The sequence below is a fragment of the Synchiropus splendidus genome, chromosome 10 (genome assembly GCF_027744825.2).
Source record: "Synchiropus splendidus isolate RoL2022-P1 chromosome 10, RoL_Sspl_1.0, whole genome shotgun sequence".
Lineage (NCBI taxonomy): Eukaryota > Metazoa > Chordata > Actinopteri > Syngnathiformes > Callionymidae > Synchiropus > Synchiropus splendidus.
In genome coordinates, this window is record NC_071343.1 from 15,294,283 (window position 1) to 15,311,544 (window position 17,262).

The window sequence follows — 17,262 nt, forward strand, 5'->3', positions numbered from 1 at the left end:
ATCCAACATAGCGCATGTATTGAAACGTAGCGTAGTTGGACGAACTGGTAATGGAGGTACGCTGATGAGCTCGGTTCAGTTCAACAACAGTCGAGTTGCTTAAACTGATAGGAAACATCAATAAACATGACTGAATAAGAAAGACATTTTTAGGTCTTTAATATTTTGTGTTACTAGTCAAAACTGTATACAGTGGTACCTTGGTTTTCGAACGTCCCGGACTTCGAACAAATTGGAATTCGAACAAAAATGTAGAGATTTTTTTGCTTCGGATTTCAAACGAAAATCCAGAACTCGAATGCCGGGAAAAACACGGGTTGTTATTGTTGATAACGCAGCCTCTGTATGCAGACGTGTCCCGTTAGCTACATTTACTGACTGTAAAACCTTTCCTGTCTCCACACTGGACCGTGGTAGAGTGTCACAGGGGAGGTGCTCGCTCTCCACACCTCCTCCGAGGCTGGAGCCCCACTCCAGGGTTTGATGTCCTGTTGTGGGCTGGAGCTGGGACAGGGATGAGGCGAGTCTGGGACAGAGCGTTACTTGGTTTATGACTTTGTCACAGCCAAACTGCACAGAAGCGCACATTCAGAGCTGGACACGCACCGGGCACCTCTTCACTTCTGGAGAGACGTCACTCACTCGGCAACCCCTCCCACATGCAGCGGCCACACACATAGAGGAACAGCGCACCTGCAGCAGACACTCTACATTCACTCCTACAAAAGACTATTTTAAGGCTTGGAACGCATTATTTCTTTTTCCATTCATTGTAATGGGAAAAATCCATTCAGATTTCAAACAATTTGCTTCTCAAACGGCCGTCTGGAACAGATTGTGGTCGAGAACCGAGGTACTACTGTATTAATGTTGTTTAACTACCATCAGGTAAAAACGCTGCACACTCCCACAAATGTCTTGCTGTGTCCCGATCAATAACTTCTTAGCTTCAACTTGATATTCAGCCTCAAAGCCCCATTATGGTTGCCACAGCAGACCCCCCTCCTTCTTGGGATCATCCTTCATGTCCTCCTCTACCACATGCATGAGTGTCATTGGATGTCATCCCATGTTGTATTTACTATCCGACCTCCAAACCTCTCCACACGTCCCTCTCATTAGCATATATCTCATCTGGTCCTAGTCTCTCCCAGCCTCTCCAACAAATCTGAAATCCTGTTATATGAGGTTTTTTATTTAATGATTGTGTGTCTTAAGTGGTGCTTAGGTCACAAGCCCTCCACATGCGATCAGAACACTGCATAATGAGAGCACAGAGATCAACCTTTCCAAATGATCAGCATCATTAACGGTGAAAACACAGGTTTTTATTGGGAAAATGTGAGTCTCAATCTCACACATAGGTCATCGAAGGCTGAGGCGTGTGTGCGAGTCGACGTTGCAGCTTTGAACTGCTGCCATCTGGAATCGTACCCAGTTTAAGTAGGACACATGGTTTGAGGTTGATGGCGAAGGGACGACAACAGTGTCACTTTAAAACTTTTGAAATAAAGACATGACACATCCAGTCAGAAGTGAGGTGCTTTGCTCCGTCAGCAGCGAACAATACGTCGCCACAAGCTGTTTTGAGTTCAAGTGTCAGATCTGTTGACACACTTGCCTCTATCTGCCTCCTTCTGTTCTTCACTGATTCCTGCTCATCTTGTTGGCTTCCTGTCGCTGTCAGAGGGGAATGACAACCATCTGCAGCGTTCCAGCCCCCTGACATCTGGAGAAGGGCTGAGGCACCACAAGAACACACGCATTCAAACCAGGACAGAGAGACAGCGAGACAGACAAAGAAATGTCGACTTTCAAAAGTCGTCGCCCTCACACACCATTCTCCCCGGAGGTTAAAATGTATTCATCTGCTGGCAGGAATTAGGACGGTGCCGTCAACTCCTCAGTCACAGCCACTTCTGGACTCATTCTTCCCGTCTCCCCGATGTCATTACGCATCAATAATTTCAATCCATGAATGCTGATGATGAAATATAGGCTGCGAGAGGGAAATCAAACTCAGTGTTTGGACTCCAGAGTGGACTCGCTTGACCTGATACGAAGTTGAGAGGAGAATTGATTTGCCACATTTAAACTTCCGGACATGGCCGCGTGTTATCATTTCCCAAGATAATAACGTAATGAAGTTGTTTACTCCGTGTACAATTTAACTGGTTTCCAGAGACATTTGGGGAAAGTGGTGCATTAGTCCTGAGTCAGATACAAAGAAGTAAGTTAGAAGACACGCACCATCTCAACTTTAAATACACATATGCGATTGGTACTGTGGAGGAAAAACAGGCTTTCCGCTGTCAAATTAAAGAGACATTCCATCTATCCATCCATCAAATGTTAGGGCAATGCTGCGGAGAAGTAGGTCCAGTCAAAAAAATGATTAAAAATAACTTGAATTCCTTCAAAGTGATCTTCCGGTTCACAGGAATACCATCGTCTCTTGGGGTCGGGTGAAAGTTTTACCCATTTGACACCCATGGAATAAGAGCTCCACCCACATGGACACAGTGCAGCTTAACCACCTTACGCACACTTGTAGGGCATCCTTGCCCATGTGAGGAGCCGCTCCACACCCTAAAGGAGAAGAGTATTATTGTGTTACACGTGTCGACAGTTGTGGTGCTGTTGCAGTGCAACGATCAAAATGACGTGTATGAATCTGACGAAACCAGTATGTACATGTCAGCCAATCACGAAGCATGGTTCAGTCAAGACGGAAGTGGTAGGACCGATTTGGTAAGGGTAAAAACTCCCTTACAGATGCACATTTCCCCTGGTAAATGAATAAAAATATCTTTGGATCTGCGTTGTTCAGCAGACTGCGGAGAAGAACTGGTGAGAGAATTGGTGAGAGTGGCTGTCATTTCCTGACAGACCCCGCCTCACAGACCTGCAAGTGCTCAAGTTTATTTTGAACCCAATATCTCAGTCCAGGAGGAGCAAAAGCAAGAGTGTACAGAGACCGTGATTTGTGCACTCGCAGCAGTGGATTTGTGCACTTGCAAAAATATATATTTGAGGACTTGTAGCTGTTAATTTTTAAATTGCAAGAAGAAAAATCTTCAACAATGTGAAATAAAATTCTTCAAGTGCTCAACTCCTAAAATACTTTTCTTCGTGCCTTCACATTTATAGTTACAAATACTCAAAAACATTGGTTTCTATCCATACATGGGTAAACACCCATAAAATAAACCATTCTCTTTATCTTCCAGCTAAGAAATCTTGAGTCTATTCCAGCTACATAGGGCACATCCATCACTCCATCACCAGACTCACAGAAGACAGTTTATGACAGTTCATGTTTCTGTTTTCTCGTGCTTTTATTTAATCATTTCCAGTTTGGTTTCTGTTTCCATTTATTCATTTTAGCTTCACAGCAGCACAGCTGGACCCTATCCTGTAATTAAGCCCCACTGATTTCAGCACCTTGGTTCCAGACTGTGTTGCCAGATGGTTACTTTGCATCCACCGGTAAAGATCTTCCTCTTGTGCATTTATTCCTGCGTGTTTAATAACTTTTAGATTGTGCGTGCGTGTCTTATCTGCTGCCTTCTTGGTTTCTTCCTTGTTGTGTTTTCTGCCTTTTGCTATTAGCTGTGTGCTTTGTGTGAGTTTCTGTACCTCACCCTTTGTTTCCGCTTGTTAACTTTCTTCCTTGTGTGTGTGTGTGTGTGTTTATTCCACCACTGGGCGTTTTTCGTCATTTAGGCCTCGTGAGTTTATCCGAGGGCGTTTTTGTTGTCCCCGTTGTTTAGGCTTGACATTTATTTGCCTATTTTCTGTTGCAGGTTTTTTCCCCGTTTTCCTTGCTCTGTCTTTTGGTGGTGACTTTCTTGGTTTCCTCGTTTCCTGTTCATGTTTTTCTGTGTATTTGTATTAGACCTCTGTTAAACTTATCCTCGTTGTGTCGAGTCCTCTGGACACCAGTAGCGATTTTACCGTTTGAGTCTATTCTCCTGAGCCACCATGACACACTCAATACTTAAGATGTCAGGGCTGTTTAAGATGTATGATACATATATATATATATATATATATATGCATGCATTTTTAAAATTCATACATTTTACCATGATCCTCCTCGAAATATCGAGCGGTGTAGATAGAAATGTGTGCGCCATTTATTTGACTTCTATATATTTTTTTACGTGGCTCATGCCACCAATAACATGGCAGACTGGAGCGTCTCTGCTTCACTCCACTGAATTAAACGGACATCACGACGATCAACGAATAATAGGTGATACACATGCCATACGTTTAGTTTAGGGAATGATAAAGTGAAACGTGGAACTAAGTCATGTTAAATCGTGGATATGATGATGATCCAAGTCTGAGGACCAGGACTCTCATTGCCATTGCACGAGCCATAAACATGATACAAGTCTATTGCTGGAATAGATCTTACTTTTACTTACTTTTCCGAGTATGGCATGTTTTTCACCTATTATTCATCGTGGATCTGATACATATATATATATATATACGACCCATAGTTGTTAAGGAAAATGAAGTGAACTTCACTCTTGCCAACACATGACTCCTCAAAAGTTATGTGGACCCCACTCTCTGTGGAAAGCGACGCCACGGTGACAGAGCGGCGACTTATCATCCGAGGTCATTAGAGATGCAGCTCCCAAAGTATGTGTATGAAAAATAGAGTTTCCGAGCGAGTGAATTTAATCAGCTCCCTTCATCTTGGTCACAGTTTGTGCTAATTCAAAGGACGAGCTCTTGTAGGAGATGAAGGATTAGTTTTCAAGCAGAATAGAATGAATTCGACTCGCTCGGCTCCCTAATGACCGCCGTGCCCTGGAAGGGATTCAAACTAATTAACTGTTAACAAACCAACACAACCACATGTCTGAAATTGAAACAAGATCATCAGCAGATAAGTCATTTCCCTGTTAGGATGCTGTTTCTATAGCATGATGACTAATCGGCCAAATTTAGGATGCGTCGACAAGACAGAACTGGGGAGCACAACTCAATACGTGATCATTAGCACTCTGATTTGGTCTCTTTTTTAACAACAGTGCCTCGCTCCATGAAAGGAAGATGGTGGTTGGTTCAATTTGTCAACAGCAAGGATGAGCGAGACAGCTCAGCTTTTCCTCCTGGTAAAGTGTAGTGCAGCCCTGGTCAAGCTGCGGCTCCCGAGCCGCATGTGGCTCTTTGCCCAGTTTCATTCGGCTCTTCGCGAAAATCGGTTGGAAAAGTAAGATCAATTCCAGATAAAGACTTGTATCATGTTTATGGCTCGTGCAATGGCAATGAGAGTCCTGGTCCTCAGACTTGGATCCTCATCAGATCCACGATTTAACATGACTTAGTTCCACGTTTCACTTTGTCATTCCCTAAACTAAACATATGGCATGTGTTTCACCTATTATTCATCGTTGATCGCCGTGATGTCTGTTTAATTCTGTGGAGTGAAGCTGAGACACTCCAGTCTGCCATGTTATTGGTGGCATGAGCCCCGTAAAAAAATATATAGAAGTCAAATAAATGGCGCACACGCTTCTATCTACGCCTCTCGATATTTCGAGGAACATCATGGTAACATGTATGAATTTTAAAAATACATGCCCAAAAGATGGGCGCGAGCCAGCAACCTTGTGACACACAGGGATGTGCTTTCACCGCTATGCTGCTGCTGAGTCACATGACCAGCTGTTCAGGTGAGCATTACAGCCTTACATATTAGTAGGATATGGCTCTTTTCAGCAACACAGTAAAACAATGTAGCTCTTAGGCCACCCCTGGTATAGTGGCATTCACCAAACTCAACATGTCTTGGATGAGTGACAGTGGAAAAAGAGGAGATGGAAGCAATGGAGAATAGGAAGACAATTTGGAGAGGGTCATTTTCTGGAAGAATTTGACGCCGTTCTCATACGTTTTACAACAGTTGGTTGTACCTTTCCAGTCAATGGTGTCGCTGATGTTGCGTGGCTGTCCTGAGAAGCTCAAAACAGGCGTCATTTAAAACAAACTCACATGTAAATTCTGCCTGGAACAGTGGCCAGCCGAGAGACAGGTGAGGTAGATCTGTGTGACAGTGTGTCAGAAATATTTCATTACTGACTGACTTCCGCTTGATGTTGTGTGAGGAGTCTAGACACTTTTGCGACGGCACAATTCCAAAGCCGGAGTATTCCTTGGGGATAATTACAGATGCTGTCCGTCTGAGCGGCAGGAAGGCGAACTGGCACGCTCCGATGGCTTTCATCACGTTTGCCGCTGATGTGGCTGTAATCGGTTTATTAGCTCAGTCTGGGGGAAGATGATGGGAGTCATGTCAGTCTCTCCTGGTGACGTCAGACCTGACAGATGCTCACTCATTAGCTCATGAATTAACCGTCACTTCGTGAGTCTGCGAGGGTCAGTTATCAGACAAATGTATCGTGTCAGTTATGGTGGATGGGTTTTGGACGTAGTATGTTTCCCCCCCAAAGACATGCTAGCCCTCAGCTCGCGCCATATTTTGGGACGATGATATATGCTGGTGCCAGTTTGTCTCGGACACCTCTGTCCTCATGGATTATTTCACATAAGTGTTATATTTTGTTGGTGCTGACACATTTGAGTTTCATACTTTGGGTGAGCAAATCAAGTTCTGTTGAGCGATAGCTTGTAGCGTTAGGATTAAAGTGGTGCGCAACACTTAAATTAAAAATAAAATATTGATTTTTTTAAACAAATCAAAGGAGATTAAAACATTTACACTATATATACACTTCTAAGGCATTAAATATTGTAAAATGAGTAAAATGTCTCGCCACCTACATGATGTTGCAGGGGTGAGGGTTGACAAACATGAGCTATGATCGCATCTTCCTCTTAGATTTAACTTGGAAAGTAAGGCACATTTTGAAGCCATGGGCTTCGCTCACGGTCCCAAGAAGTGCGCTCCATATGTGGTAACATAAATAAGTGACACAAAACCTGCAGACTGTCCAGCGTGACATGTTAAGGTTGGCCATCACATGACTGTACCCCACCCATTGTCTTTCTTTTACGGATGGTGCTGCTTATGGCGTCTTGAAGCGCCATGGAAAATGGATGACATGTATCTCAATTCAATGACTAACGGATGCAAAATTCCGCTTGGCAATGGTCAATATTTGATGCTTCAGGGGAAGAAATGCATCCTGAGTTTATTTTACAAGGAAGAACAAGACTAGCTACATCTTTTTCATCGGAACGAAATGCTCTGTCAACTGAACCGCCTGACGAATGTTGTTGACTCACCTGCTTTTGACGTTCGATTCATGCGTCATAGCCACCATCTTATTCTAATGGTAAACCAATGTTTTATTTATTTATTTTTTTGTCATGATCTTCCTTAGGTTTCTATCACTTTATCTTATCAAAAGTTCATCATGCTTTACCACTTAGTCACACATTACCACTGTCGTAATGAGAATTGTCAGGAAGTGTAGATAGAAGGGGTACAAGAAAATCTTAGTCGACTCAGATATTGCGGTTCTGCCATATTGCATTGATATTTTTGCAGAAAAATTGCAATACTTCAATGTGTGATATTGATATCCAACAATATTAATTATTTCTTTCTGTACAACTGTGTTCCTCTGTTGGACTGTGAAATTGAACTGAAAGTGTAACTGAAAGTCATAACTCATATTGTACCACATTATCTGATTTTTATTCCTTAAAATAATGGTTCTTGTGAAGCATTACAATATATTGCTCAACATTCAGGAGCGTAATATATTGCAGTGTATCGTGTCACTGAGATCACATGTCGTATCAGGTGACACCTGCCAATTGACAGGCCGAGTCGATGTCTTTCCATTGTGGCCATCTGAATCCACCATATTTGTCACTCTGTGCTTAAAGCAGCATGGCAGAGCTTTTCTTTTATCACCTTTTCTCGGAAATGTTAAAATGCGATCCAAAAGAGTTGAGCCTGAGTGTCTCTCCACCATGTTTTATTTAGTCCACACTCTGCCGTGCTGGCCCCGATTACAGTCAGTGTGACATTTCTTGTAGCGTTCCCTCAGTCTTGAATGTCAACTTTCAGGTTAAATTAGCTTAAAGAACCTGGCACTTTGTATTCACTGGTGGGCAGTGAGTAACCAGCCATAGGAAACGAGTCTCCGGGGACGAGTGGGAGCCAAGGAAATCTCAGAACGGCCTCGAGTCGCTGGGCTTTTCAGCACAGCTGCCTTCTCGCACCTCCCTGTGAATGGACTTTACGGACGTGGCTGTTGAGCTGCGGTAATTGAGGAAAGTTACTACAGTGAAGCGGCTGCAATTCACTGTAAGAGAGTGCCACACTTGAGTTGGTGTTTGTTTAGACTTGGGGCTCATCAGCTCTTTGGGGGGGGGGTTTATTGTCTCACCGAGGGAAGCAGATTCAATAAAAAACCAGAGCTGTTTGCCCGGAGGGCGAAGAAGAAAGAGGGAAAACGGCCCTTGAGGAATTTTGAATCTCTAATGAGGAAATACTCAGAGGAAGGAGTGTTTGCTGGGCGTTATGAATCGCTGAGGGTGTTGTTATTTCCGCCCATTATCTTACTACAAAGCCATTATTCATGAGGATGTAGCGCTTCATTTTCATAAACGCTGCCGCCGTGATCTCCTGATACCAGCGGCTGCCAAACCTGCTCCGTTTATCACTTGAAGACTTTGACCACCTCAGCTTCCCCCGACAGCGGAGCGTGCGCGGCACACGGCCGACTATTACACCATGATTTAAAGATTTCATTATGAATATAATTAGAGCGAGTTAACACAGTTCTGTTATTAATGTTGTTGCGTGGAAGCGTGTGTAACTGCCTGGTGAGGAGGAGAAACAAACGCTTCACCTGACTCTTTGGGATTCATGCTAATTTAAAGCCTGGTTTATGGGGCTCGGACCAGAGGCCGTCAGACATCACGCCTCCAGGACCCCCCCCTCCCCTCTCCCCCCTCTCCCCGGTCCTCCCTCTGGCCCTCACTTATTAACTTACCCGGCTCCTGTTGACCTCCTGCTGCCTCGGCTTTCCTTCCTTGAATCCGTCCTGACCTGGGCTCGTAAATCTCTCCCTTCTCCGCATCACCTCACGACTACACTCATGTCCTTTGTCCTTCCCCGCTATCCCTTCTTTTTTCTCAACGCCTCCCTCTCTTCAATGACCTTTTTTTCTTTGATTCAATCTTTAATTTATGACGGACGAGGACATTCGGCGCTGGCTGCCGGCTCGAGTGGGTGTGATTTACTGAGGAGATTGACCATTACATGGCCAGGTTAATTTTCAAACTGGAGCATTGAAATCTTACCACCCACATTTCATTGAGTATTATAAGTTAAAACTATTGTACTGGACATAGACAAGTTAATAAAGAAAAATAAACCGAAATCAAACTGGAAGTATTTATTTCCTCTTGAACATTTCTCTGCATGTCTCATGTTTCCTTTAGGATCTATTTTATGTTTTCTTTATTATCTCCACGAAGGTGGTTTTGTTTTCAACACCATTGGTTTGTTTGTCCGTCTGTGTTCAAAGTATCATATGTTGACAATTTCAGTAACAATTTTAAAATCCGGATCCAGGAACTTTGAAATTGATTTTTTCTTTTCTAGTTTTATTTGATCTATTTTATTTAATCTATTTTTTTTTTTACTGTTAATTTCCCAATTGTTCCTCCAATAACATGCCATTCATTTCACTCCCGTTGTATCATATTTATTTAAGGTTTGAAGGAAACTAAAGCAGCAATGTAGTGTTAATAATCTATAATTTAATGTACTTACATTATTACAATTGAAATAATGTGTTATTAAATGAAATGGCATATTAATTAAGAGAATGAATATTCAATAACTTAAAATATATTTTTGGCAGTTAGTGGATCTTCTCAAATCATATCCATAATTGAATAAATAACTGTTGCTCATATATGTAGCACTTTGTCGCAGATGAAGTGTTGTTACATCTCATTCTATAATAGAAAACAATATTAAATACTGTAATAATATTGTTACATATTTATAATAATAACAATAATAATAATAATAATAATAATAAGTGGAAGAAGAAGAAGAAAAAGAAAAAAAGTTTACGTAATTCTGGGTCTTGTCGCGTGAGGGGCTCAGGGAGTTAGAGATTGTCAACAAATCATTTGACCAGTGGAGCATCGCAACCGCTCTGCCACACTGTTGTGAGTAAAAGAGAGCTGAGCCACAAGGCAAAGCTCTCCTTTTACCAATCAATCTTCGTCCCGACCATCGCTTTGAGATTGATCATGAGCTTTGAGTCATGACGGAAAGCATGAGATCTCAGATACAAGCAGCTGAAATGAGTTTCCTTTGACAGTTAGAGAGATGGGGTTCTGTCACGAGGGAGAGACTCAGAGTAGAGCTGCTGCTTCTACGCACTGGGTGGAGCCAGATGAGGTGGTTTGGGCATCTTATGAGGATGTCCCCGAGGAGGCTCCCTCTGGAGGTGTTTTAAGGAACGGCCATCTTTGAGAGATGCCAATAACATCCGACTTACGACCGGGATCGGTTCCGTCAGATTCGACGTAAGTGGAATGCCATTCCAAATAGCCGACGCATGGGTTATATGTACTACTGTAGTGGTAGATCGCTGTGTGAGAGTGCTTAAAAAAAAGATCTGCTGGCTGTGGTACGGGTGGACATAAGTCGAGCAGGTCGTAAGTAGAATGTTACTTGTATATGTCTTCACGCTATGTTTTAAAATATTAACTCTAACTATATACAGTTATAGTTAGAGTATATATATATATATATATATATATATATATATATATATATATATATATATATCAATACTATCACAGGTTTTCAGTTACTGTGTCATGAAGGAATGTATGTGTGTGTCTTTTTTTTTTCTCTTTTTTTTCACCCTGGGGATCTCCATTTATAAAAACACAGATTGTTCCAGCTGCATTTCTTGGCAAAACAAATGTCACAGACTGTTTGAAGTACTTGTGATAAATCTCAAGAGGTTTTTGGGTTAGTCTGATTTCACAGTGATTTGAGGCCAGAATGAGTACAAGTGCAAAATACTGCCTGGGATTTCAACTTGAGCGGGACACATTTGCATCCACTCTAAAAAACAAAAACACGAAAGCATCAGATTGAGTTGTTTTTTTTTCTGACTGATCCAGTTTGCTTGTCCTGAATTACTTTTATATTCTGTGGAAATAATGAAAAGTTCCAGCAGAATATGAGTAGTACATTAATATTATAATAGAGTTATTGTTGGTCATATGTACATTTGCTTTTGCGATAATGTTGCTCAGTCGGGAAAAGACTTATATATATATATACTATTATCATGAGGAGTATGTTGCAGCTGAAGTTAATAATTACTGTGATGTACCATATGTCGCGCGTGGGTGACCTTTGTTAAGTTGCTCTCGCAACTGATGTTGTTTTAAATAAAGAATGATGTTTCGATTGTACTTAATGTCCCATTTAATGATTAAAGTGCCTGTTGTCTGATTTGAATATTTCAAGAACAACACAAAAAACCTGCGTAATAATTTACTCGCCGTTGCTGTAAATGTCTGGTGAAGCCAGCGTCACCATAGCAACATAGTTAGGTGCTAAACAAAGGGAGCAATCAGCCCAGTAGGATTTCACGAACCCAGACAAGCACCGACCTTTTGAAGTCTCCACTGTCTAATCAATAATGGATCTCAAGGTCCTTCTCGGTCGCTGCCAACGCGAATCGGAATGAAGATGTTGGGTGAAAATGGCTCGGCACATTTGGGGTCTCTGAAATGTTGAGCACTAACGGAGCAGCTGAATGTCTTCTGTGGTTCTACTCCACGCCAAGATCACTGGTTTGCTTTGGGTCATGGAGGAACCTGGACACTGAGATACAAACGGTTTGCCTACTGGTCGATCTACTAAAACTTGTTTGAGATGTGGATCTTATTTCTTCACTGACCATTGTTCACTGACCAACCACAGGAATACTAGAAGTGCTTCAACTTCTAGCCCAAAACATCCCTACAGACCATACATTCTGGAGGCCAAATAGTTGTCCTTCCTCACGTGGCCTCAGCTACCGAGCAAAGTATTCCCTCTTTTCTCATGAGATGGAACCTGGGATTCAGATCACAAGTTGCTCGACTAGAAAAAAACCCATGGCATTCTTTGTTAGGAATAAATCGTGAAAACACAATCACACGTTGAAGGCCTCACTGTTTAGCTTCAAAATATTTTATCTCCTGCACTTCCAACCTCCGGACACACGAGGCAGTCTGGTTTGCTTTTGGTAGCACGGTAGTCCACTTGGTAGGCTGTTGAATGGCAATGCCTGACGCAATTGGTTTTCAATTCCATTCAGCTGTAGGCCACATTAAAAATCATTAAGGGCCATTAGAATTTGACTTTGGAAGACCAGAGCAGAATTTTGGATTTTTAAACTTTGAATTGTCTTTACTTGGCTTTTAAGTGATTGAAAATAATGCATTCTTACTCCATGTCTTTCATCCTGTCTTTTGGTCAGCAGGACTTTCCCAGCTGTGTTTTTGGGAAGACTCCAGGTGAAAACTGTTGTTCACAAATCCAGATTTGCCTCAAGGTGGGACTCAGAAGCTTCAGCATCCACCACCACCTCGTGACCCTGCTTCTCTAGCTCCTTGGATAAAACGGCGGCAGCCTGTGTGTCAGAAGGTTGCTGGTTTGGCATACGTCTCTTGTGCATGTATTTTAAAAATTCATACGTTTTACCGTGATCCTCCTCAAAATATCAAGTGGCCTAGATAGAAATGTGTGCACCATTTATTTTACTTACATATTTTTCTACGTGGCTCATCCCCGGTCTGTGTGTGTGAGACTGCAGTGTCTCATCTTCCCTCCACTGAATTAAACAGCGATCACGACGATCATAGGTGAAACACATGCCATACGTTTAGTTTAGGGAATGACAAAGTGAAACGTGGAACTAAGTCATGTTAAATCGTGTTGATCGTGGATCTGATGAGGGTCCAGGTCTTAGGACCGCCATGGAGCACGTGCGGCGAGGTTTATTGTTTATGTTTCAAAGATAAAGTCAAAGTCTTTGAACAACATTTTGACATTTCACCGGAAAAACTTTCTTTTTTATCTTATTTCCTGTATATACGATCATCTCAACAGCAACTTGACCAAAACCGCAGCCAGTTCGGCGGCTCATTTGTTGAAGAGCCGCATGAAACTGGGGAAAGAGCTGCATGTGGCTCGGGAGCCGTGGGTTGGGCAGGCCTGACCTGCAATATCATCTGTTCTGCTCAGCAGCGATACTGAAATATAAGAAGGTCAGAAGAGCACTGACAACCGTGTGTGTTCAGAAGCTGAAAAATACAGTCATTTTCTGAAGCTTATTCTCTCAGTGGAGCCTCGACGTATTGAAGCGTCACGAAAAACCTCTCACACTTCAATATTTACAGACACCAGACAGGAGAAAAGACACCAAGAGATGGGGAGTCGAACCCGCAACCCTAGCGACACTGCCGTGAGCCCTAATGACCACTGAAGAATGGTGATGGTCGGTGAGAGGTCCAGTTATAGCAGCAACACTTCTGGTCTACAACCTGTCCCTGCTGTTTTTAACCAGAACTTTACGAGCACAGAGGCCCGACCGGTTTGGAGCCCCGAGGTCACAAGGAATGTAATTGAGGGTCTCGCTTTTTCTAAGGATAGCTCTGGGCTTCCTGCTCTCTCTGCTCCCTGGAGTCCTAATTTCACTTTTTGAAGTGAACTTGACAAAGACCGGGAGGTGGAGGGGGAGCTGTTGAGGGGGCTGTTAACAGATGATTTTACTTTTAGAATTCCAGAGGTAGACAAGGCACGGTGATAAACTGTAAAGCAAGGGTGTAATAATCATCAAATAAAGATGCTAATGAAGAGGGCACCAATGTTTATGATCCTGAATGAATCGATCAGCTCTTAAAAGCTGCTGGATCAGTACCGGGTGAATCCATACATCAGCCAGCCCGCGTTCTTCGAGGAACTATTCCCATTTCCATGACTCAGCACTCGCACAACTGACCTAGATAACAGTGAGCCCTAGAGAACGCTCTTATGAGCCGAAGAAGAACTGGGTCTGAGGAGTCATCTCTTCAGGCCAGACGGCTTTTTGATGTGTCAGCTGAAAGACCAGCAGCTGGTAAAGAACTTCGGCTGATTCGGACAATAGACACTCACTTGTATGATGCGGACGTGATAGGCAGCAATAGAAGGATTGAATTGTTAGTGTCAGTACGGTGGGATAGAGGTCTGTGATGCAGCCTCACAGCTGAATCTAGAGGCTTATTAATGACTCTAAATGGTCTGCAGGTGTGACTGTTTGTGTTTCTGTGTTTACTCTCGTGACCTTTCCACAGCTCTCGCCCAACTCAAAACATAAGCAAAAGAAACTGTGTGAATAGTGTGAAGTCTCTGATATTTCCACCCATTTCCAAACCTCTCTTTGTTGGCTGTTTTGCTACAAATATTATATATTTAAGACCAGCAGAACACATTTGAAACACATAGAGTAGGTTCTCAAGTCACTAAGGACCTTATGGCAAATATTTATACCCCGCGCAGGTCTCTTGAATAACTTCCAAGATATCGGAGGTAGTTTGCTTGAGCGTCTGATCCAAAATCAACACCTAGAGTTGACATTATACCTCAATATAACACGGCCAATGTGTCCATCCACTTGTTTCATAGAAGGCCTTCCAGAGCTTTTTGCAACGTTTTCCTGTATTTGGATCAATTGAGGCTCATAATGGAGGTCATTTCCCACCAGGGGTTGCCACCGCAAGGCCGCTATGTAAACCGAGCTTGATCATCCTCCCTGGTGTGTGACCACCTGTTCCCTTCATGTCCTCTTTGATCACCTTTGGTTGTCTTGCTCCTCTGCTTCTTTCTTCTACCTCCATTGCTGACATTCTTCATCCTACATGTCCTCTGTCTCCACATGTCCAAATAATCCAGCCTTGCTATCTTAAGCACCAAACATCTCCACAGGACCTGTCCTTCTCTGACACTTACTTCATATCGTGTCCTTCCAAGTCGATCCCAATGAGATGAAGTCAACTCCCTCATCCAGCTCTGCTTCCTGTCTTTGGGTCAGAGCTGCTGTCCCTGAACCAAACATCATAGCAGGTCTCACGACTACGCACTTCTATAGAGCTTGCCCCTTGCACGTCGTCCCCACCTGCCTGCACTCTCCTCTTCACCTCCCTTGGTCACCTGATGCTCAACTTGGCTCCGCAGGACCCTTCATGTGGTGGCCACGGACCATAAACTCAAGAGCTCTTTACCTGAAAACATCACTTACACTGAAGTTAAAAGCCTCCCTTCATCAAAGGATTCCTCTTCAGATATTCAATGTGAGTTGTTTATATTGATTTGGGATGCATTCTGAGGCTGTGAAGTCGGTATTGCAGCTTTAATATTCATGTCCAACAGAGCTTATTTTGGGATGCTAATTCACCACTTAGATATCTGAAGACATGAAAGGAAGCTAATGGTGGTGTAAGTTATTCAGACAGCGGAGGAATTAAACATCAGCGGTGATCACAGATGACCTTAATCTCACATCTGCTGCCGCTCTGTTCCACTGATGTCCTATAAAAGAATAAGATCTTTCATCTTACATGTTCTGATGGCAGGAACATGCTTTGAGAGCTGACATGCTCTTGGAAGACAACAGCTGATGGCTCCCGGTCTATTTTAGCTCTTCTCGGAGATGTGATCATTCAGGCTTCCTGACAACCGGAGGTCAAAACGTCAGTAACCCGCATTACTGCCTCACAGGCTGCCGTCCACTCACATCTCCTTCTTACCACCAGGTGAATCTGAGAATAAGCAGATTGATACTGAGAGGCGGAGTCAGCGTTTTTAGTCGGTGATCTGTCGGTTGAAATTACTTTTACCATTAGCTTTTCCAGGACAATCACCATAATGTATGAATGGGTTGGCACCGTTGGCCACCATCATGGAAAAAAAAGCCTCTCGAGCTAATCCACCAGCCTGTTGGCAGGAGCACCGCCATGCCATTAAAGTGGGTTTGTTTTTTTCCACCAGAGTGACTCAACTACTGGATACATGCTACAGAAGCTCATGCCACATTTTTTTTTTATTTTTTATTTAGTCAGTCTCACAAGATCTTTTAAAAGTGTCTCATTTTGGATCTCTTAAGGCACACCCAACAAACTCAAGGCTCGTGGGCCAAATCTGGCCCATAGTCATTTTATATGGCCTATGAAATGTTGGCTGAAAAGCAAATTCAATGGCACTTTTAAATTGATTTCACCTCCAATGCATGACCGACAAAGTCTCAGGCTCTTTTCCATCCTGGAGAAATCTCACCCGAGACTAAACACAGAGATAACTGGGCTGAAATTAGACTGATATCACGCTGTGTTTGGGCTTTTACTTCCTGTCAAAGGAGTTTGAGCTGCCGAATAAACATAAACTTAGTTTGACCCGCAGCTTTTAAATTTTTGGCTATTGTGTTCGACACGCTTGCCTCGGGGTATCTGCCTTAAAATCAGCTGCATTAAAGACATTTTAAAACACAACAATCTGAAGATGACGTTGTGTATGGACGTGTTGTTTCTTCTCTGCTGCCTTTAATTTGAAACAACTTGAGGAGCTTATACGGCTGCTCAAGGAAGTTCCTTGAATTCCTGCATAAAGTACGGCAACCAAAACAGTCCTGGAGACAAAAGCCAGTGTGTTTTACTGTAGTTGGGCAAACGTACGGGTGAAAGGTGAGAATTCCTACTTTTCTCACGTTTATCTCAGCTTTTTCAACAAAATATAATTCAGTTGTTGTAATAAAAAATACATTTTTTTTCTTGTATTTCTCTTGATTTCATTTGGTGGCGAAAGTTGCATAACAAATCCACGGTAGTTTCAAGACAAGGTTCTATCAAAGTGTTGCTGCGATTCAGTACTTTTTGTGAGCCCGTCCCAGCTCCACAGGTTTGGAGGCAGGGCAAACCCTAGACTGGTCTGGTTTGACACACTCACATCACATGGACAATTACAGTTGGTTTTGGTCACTGTACACATGGGAGCGGGGCTGTGGGGGGAGAGTACACATATGCATGTATGATATGAGTTCTGACTTTCAAAGTTGAGTTGTGGCAGCATGGTAGCAGAGGCGCTGCTGCAGCCTCACAGCAAGATCCCCACTATATTTCTAGCTTGAGGCTACCCGGGGTTGGGGGCGAAGTGGGGTCCTTTCTGCATGAAACTTTTATGAGTTTCCCGTGGTT